The 6,265-nt window shown below is 46.0% G+C and overlaps 1 protein-coding gene across 5 annotated transcripts in view; it reads left to right on the top strand.

The window, feature by feature from the left end:
* Positions 1 to 6,265, top strand: part of LOC116983325 (semaphorin-3B-like) — a 261,802-nt gene that overhangs the window by 166,068 nt on the left and 89,469 nt on the right. The window lies entirely within an intron of this gene.

Here is a 6,265-nt window from a genome sequence, read left to right as displayed (position 1 = left end):
TGTTGCGTGTACCGAGGTACAGTGAAAAGCTTTTGTTGCATGCTAACCAGTCAGCGGAAAGACAATACATGATTACAATCGAGCCATCCACGGTGTACAGATATATGATGAAGGGAATAACGTGAATAATGTTTAGTGCAAGATAAAGCCAGTAAAGTTCGATCAACGATAGTTCGTGGGTCTCCAATGAGGTAGATGGTGGCTCAGGACTGCTCTCTAGTTTGTGATAGGATAGTTACTTGATAACAGCTAGGAAGAAACTGTCTCTTAATCAGGAGGTGTGTGTTATCACACTTCTGTACCTCTTCCCCGATGGAAATTGTCTCTAGTGTGTACAGGGTGTTCGATGGTCGGCACTGACTTGGTGGGCTGAAGGGCCTGTTTGCAAGCTGTATCTCTAAACTAAATTAACCTAAAGTAGCAGAGGGGAGAAGGAGCTAAGGAGAGGTTGCAGATTCTGCTCAAATCTGTGACTGTACAGACACTTTTAATGCATAAATCCATCTGCAGCAGCTGAAGAGATGGGTGGAATGTTTCTCTGTGTTGATGCTCCCAGCCGGGGGAAGTTATTCTTGTAAAGTAGCCTGAGGAATTGCAATAGTTCTAAACTCAATTAACCAGTTTTTCTGTTTAAGAAGGAACTGCAGATACTGGAAAATCGAAGGTAGACAAAAATGCTGGAGAAACTCAATGGGTGAGGCAGCATCTATGGAGAAAAGGAAATAGGCAACGTTTCGGGTTGAAACCCTTCTTCAGACCAGTTTTTCTTTTGCTTTTGGCATTCGCTAATTCCAGCAAGAAAAACATGCTTTACTCCAACCACATTTTCTATGGATAAGAAGGAACTGCAGATGCTGGAAAATCGAAGGTAGACAAACATGCTGGAGAAACTCAGTGGATGCTGCCTCGCCCGCTGAGTTTCTCCACATTTTCTATGTACTTACATTTGTTGGAGTAAAATACCTTTGGGTGCTGCACAAATATCAGAGAGAAACTTTGGTCATTGAGCAAGGTTTTGATGGAGCTCCTATAAGGGGGAATGAGAGTTGGAAGGGTTAAGATTTATTTTAGTTTTTGGTTTAGAGATACTGCACGGAAATAGGCCCTTCGGCCCGCCGAGTCCGTGCCGACCAGTGATCACCCCGTGTACTAGTGCAATCCTACACACTAGGGACAATTTACAATTTTTACCAAACCCAATTAATCTACAAACCTGAACATCTTTGGAGTGTGGGAGGAAACCGGAGTACCCGGAGAAAACCCACGCGGTCATAGGGAGAAGGTGCAAACTCTGTAAAGTCATCATCTGTAGTCAGGATGGAACTCGGGTCTCTGGCGCTGTGAGGTGGCAACTCTACCGCTGCGCTACTGGCGGCCGCAATGTTTTGGGGGGAATATCCAGTGATTGGCGGATTGGTCACCATGATGGGGTGATGTATCAGGTCGGGACCCATCTTCAGGCTGAAGATGTTGTTTTCATGAGATGAGAGCGGTTATCATGGGATGTCCGTAACAGAGGCTAATGTCGTGTTGCCTGATATGTTGTGTTTCTCAACAACACAAATGTTCACAGCACAATGGTAGAGTTGCTGCCTTACAGCGTCAGAGACCCGGATTCCATCCTGTGACCATGAGGGATATCTTCAGGGGCTCCTCCCCCGCTCCAAAGACCTGCACGTTTGTCGGTTAATTGGCTTTGGTAAATTGCCTCTTGTGTGTAAGATAGAAGCTAGAATTTAGAAAATTGAGGGGGGATCTTATAGAAACTTACAAAATTCTTAAGGGGTTGGACAGGCTCGATGCAGGAAGATTGTTCCCGATGTTGGGGAAGTCCAGAACAAGGGGTCACAGTTTAAGGATAAAGGGGAAATCTTTTAGGACTGAGATGAGAAAAACATTTTTTACACAGAGAGGGGTGAATCTCTGGAATTCTCTGCCACAGAAGGTAGTTGAGGCCAGTTCATTGGCTATATTTAAGAGGGAGGGCAAATCTTCCTGTTGCGGGGAGATACGGGCCGGAGCTACAATGATCTCATTTTCAGTTGGAGATTAAAGTTGATACTTTGGGAAGTGATTTTTATTTTTAATCGGTGGGGTTCGTTTTGCATTGACATCATTCACCGCAATACTCGGCTGGTAACACAGAAGGGTTTAACATTATGTTGATGCCAATTTGCGAGCCTGGGACCTTGGCCATGGATACAATTCCCATGGATGAATCAGAATATTTGAGGATATCTGATAATCTGAAGAGTGGTTTTGGTGACAGCAGAACAAATTAAATGGCAAAGCATTTATTGAAGAATTTGGAGCTAGTCACAGCTGAACTGTCCAGGTTATTGAATGATGGAGCACAGCGGTAGAGTTGCTGCCTCACAGCGCCAGAGACCCGACCCGCGTTCCATCCTGACCTTGCAGTGAAACAGTCCAAATGTAGAAACAAGGAACTGCTGACGCTGGTTTGTGAAACAATGAGACTGAGCACTGGAATAACTCAGCAGATCAGGCAGCACCTCTGGAGAACAGGGATAGATGACGCTTCGGGTTGGGACCCTACTTCAGACTCGAAGAAGTCTTTACTGACTTACTCAGAACCGACCTGAAACGTTAACTATCCATGTTCTCCAGAGATGCTGCCTGACCTGCTGAGTTACTCCAGTACTTTGTGTCCTTTTGTGTAAATCGACATCTGCAGTTTGTTCTGCTGCTGCTGGAGTAACTCAGCGGGTCAGGTGGCATTTCAGGTTGTGACCCTTCACCTGAAACGTCACCTGTACTTTTCTCCCCCTGTTTGTATAATCATTTACAGAGCATCTCTGGTGTTCTGCGATAGAGAATTTCAAGGTTTACAGCACCCTATGAAATTAAATTTCTCCTTATCTTGGTCCCAAGCAACCCAACCCTTGGCTTGAGATTAAACCCTTCATTTTGTTTAGCTTTAGGTTTCGGTTTGTTATTGTCACGTGCACCAAGATAAAGTATAAAGCTTTGTTTAGCGTGCTTAGTTTAGTGATACAGCGTGGGAACAGGTCTTTGGCCCACCGAGTCCGTGCCGACCAGCGACCCCCGTACACTAATAATAATAATGGATGGGATTTATAGAGCGCCTTTCTAATACTCAAGGCGCTTTACATCACATTATTCATTCACTCCTCAGTCACACTCGGTGGTGGTAAGCCACTTCTGTAGCCACAGCTGCCCTGGGGCAGACTGACGGAAGCGTGGCTGCCAATCTGCGCCTACGGCCCCTCCGACCACCACCAATCACTCACACACATTCACACACAGGCAAAGGTGGGTGAAGTGTCTTGCCCAAGGACGCAACGACAGTATGCACTCCAAGCGGGATTCGAACCGGCTACCTTCCGGTTGCCAGCCGAACACTTAGCCCATTGTGCCATCTGTCATTAGGCTAACACTATCCTATGTACACCAGGGACAATTAGATGAAGCCAATTAACTACGAACCTGTAAGTCTTTGGAGAGTAGAAGGAAACGGGTGATCCCGGAGAAAACGGTCATGGGAAGAACGTACAAACTCCGTACAGACAAGCGCCCGTAGTCGGGATGGAAACCCAGGTCTCTGGCGCTGTAAGGCAGCAACTCTACCGCTGAGCCTTTCTGTCGCTCTAATTGCTATTGAATCAAATCAGATACTAGTTCTATGTTATCCCACTTTTGCATCCATTCCCTACACGTCAATTGCCCTGCATACTTGGGAAGTGGGAGGAAACTGGAGCACCTGGAGGAAACCCAAACTTTCACAGGGAGAACTTGCAAACTCCCTGCAGACGGAACTGGAGGTCAGGATAGAACCTGGGTCTCTGGCGCTGTGAGGCAGCAACTCTACCAGGTTAAAACACCCCAGTGTTTTAACCTCCTGTCTATTAGAGGCAAGTGTGTTTAACTGTCTTCTCTACTCCCCTCTTTCTTTCCCCCCCCCAGACACTCCAATCTCACCCGCTCTCCATACACTGCCCTGTACTCCATAACAATCTCAACATAGTTATTACACCTGCTGACAAGGGAAATGCCATTGTAGTCAGGCAGGCAGGCTGACCTGTACAGTGCTGAGGCTAGGCGCCAGCTCTCGGGCACCTCCTCATACAGACCCCTTGACCATGACCCCACCGGCCAACATCAGGCCATCATCTCCGCTGAATGTTTCTGATATCATGGCCTCTGGCGATCTCCCTTCCACAGCTTCTAACCTTACTATTCCCCAGCCCCGCACTGCCTGCTTCTATCCCCTCCCCAAAAATTAAAGGTCTATAGAAGGGTCTCAACTCGAAACGTTACCTATCCATGTCTTCCAGAGATGCTGCCTGACCCGCTGAGTTACTCCAGCACTTTGTGTCTCTCTTTGGTATAAACCAGCATCTGCAGTTCCTTGCTTCTACATCCTATCACCAATTAGAGAGCGGTCCTGACCTACCACCTCCCTCTTTGGAGACCCATGGACTCTTTAATCCGACCTTGTCTTGCACTAAACGCTATTCCCTTTATCCTGTATCTGTACACTGTGGACGGCTTGATTGCAGGCTGATACAATCAGGTACAGTCTTTCTGTTGACTGGATAGCACGCAACAAAAAAGCTTTTCACTGTACCTCGGTTCATGTGACAATAAACTAAAACTCCAGCACATTGGTCTGGAGAAGGGTCTTGATCGGAAACGTCACCTATTCCTTTTCTTCAGAGACGCTGCCTGACCAGCTGAGTTGCTAACGCATTTTGTGTCTACGGTGTAAACCAGCATCTGCAGTTCCTTCCTACACTACTGACAGTGTCCCTTTGTGTTTAAATTGTCACATGTATCAGCAATGGAATGACAAAATTGTTACCTGCCTCGGCTCGACAGGCCTAGGCTTGATCGGAAGGCTGCTACCTGCCAACTTTAGTTCCCCCCCCCCCCAGATTAGATGCACCTTGCCACCTTCCAGAAGACAAAGGCACAACTGAGACCTGCCGAACCAGCAGTTTTGTCCCACCCAAAACATACGCTAATATATGATACGATAGGATAGAACTTTATTTATTCCTGGAGAGAAATCGTGAGGGAAACATGGCCTCCAGTCGGCACGATGATCATCTAAGACGGACACAAAATGCTGGAGGAACTCAACGGCTCACACAGCAGCTCTGGAGAGCAGGAATAGATGACGTTTCGGGCCGAGACCCTTCCTCGGGCTGGGATTCAGGGGGGAGGGAATCGTACAAACTAAACTTGGGTTTTATTTGTGTTTCGATCTTTGGGGTAATTAACATATTATGCCTGGCAGCTCAATCAGTCGGCAGGGTTAGGGGTTTGTTTAAATTTAACCTCCTGTGGGAGATTTAGCTCATTGTATTAAATTACCCTGAATTCATTGGCACTGCTTGCCCCAGAGACCACAGGAGGTTGGCTTGTATAATTGGAAATGTAACATGGTACAGTGTAGTTGGACTTATTCAAAGGTTGCAATTAAGCCTCAGTCATGATCAGATTACTTTGTGTGTTACATCTCGCACTACAAGCAAGAATGCTCACCGCTGGCTATTCTCTGAAAGGCAATAAAGAATAGCCTTTAAATGTTGACCTTCCCACCTCTTTGTAAATTAATAAAAGATTCCCTCCCCCCTCACAACCGCTAATTTTGATTTGGTTTAAAGAATTGAAATCGCATGCAACGATTTAGGAGAGAAAAGGATTTGCATTTGTATGTTGCATTTATATATTTGCATGTGAAGACTTCCTAAAATACCCTATATTTATTGTATCGATCACAGTTCGTAAACAAAGCAGCAATAGAGCACAGGATCAGGCCCATCGGCCCATAACGTTTGTACCAGAGATTTAAGCTGGAAAGGGTGCAGAGTAGATTTACAAGGATGTTGCCAGGACTCGAGGGCCTGAGCTACAGGTAGAGGTTGAGCAGGCTGGGACTCTATTCTTTGGAGCGTAGGAGGATGAGGGGTGATCTTATAGAGGTGTATAAGATCATAAGAGGAATGGATAGCGTAAACGTCTTTTACCCAGATTAGGGGAATCAACAACCATAGGTTTAAGTTGAGGATTGAAAGATTTAACAGGAACTTGAGGGCCAATTTTTTAAACAAAGGGTGGTGGGTTAATGGAACGAGCTTGTGGAGAAGGTAGTTGAGGCAGGGACTATCACAACATTTAGACGGGTACATGGGTAGGATAAGTTTGGAAGCTCTTGGTTCTTGGTTTCTTGGTCCTCCAAAATATTCCAAATGGAATTTAAACTGGAGGTGGTACCTCA

This window comes from Amblyraja radiata, chromosome 18 (assembly GCF_010909765.2).
Source record: "Amblyraja radiata isolate CabotCenter1 chromosome 18, sAmbRad1.1.pri, whole genome shotgun sequence".
Lineage (NCBI taxonomy): Eukaryota > Metazoa > Chordata > Chondrichthyes > Rajiformes > Rajidae > Amblyraja > Amblyraja radiata.
The sequence above is the reverse complement of the archived record's forward strand: the minus strand, read 5'-3'. Positions and strand labels throughout refer to the sequence as shown.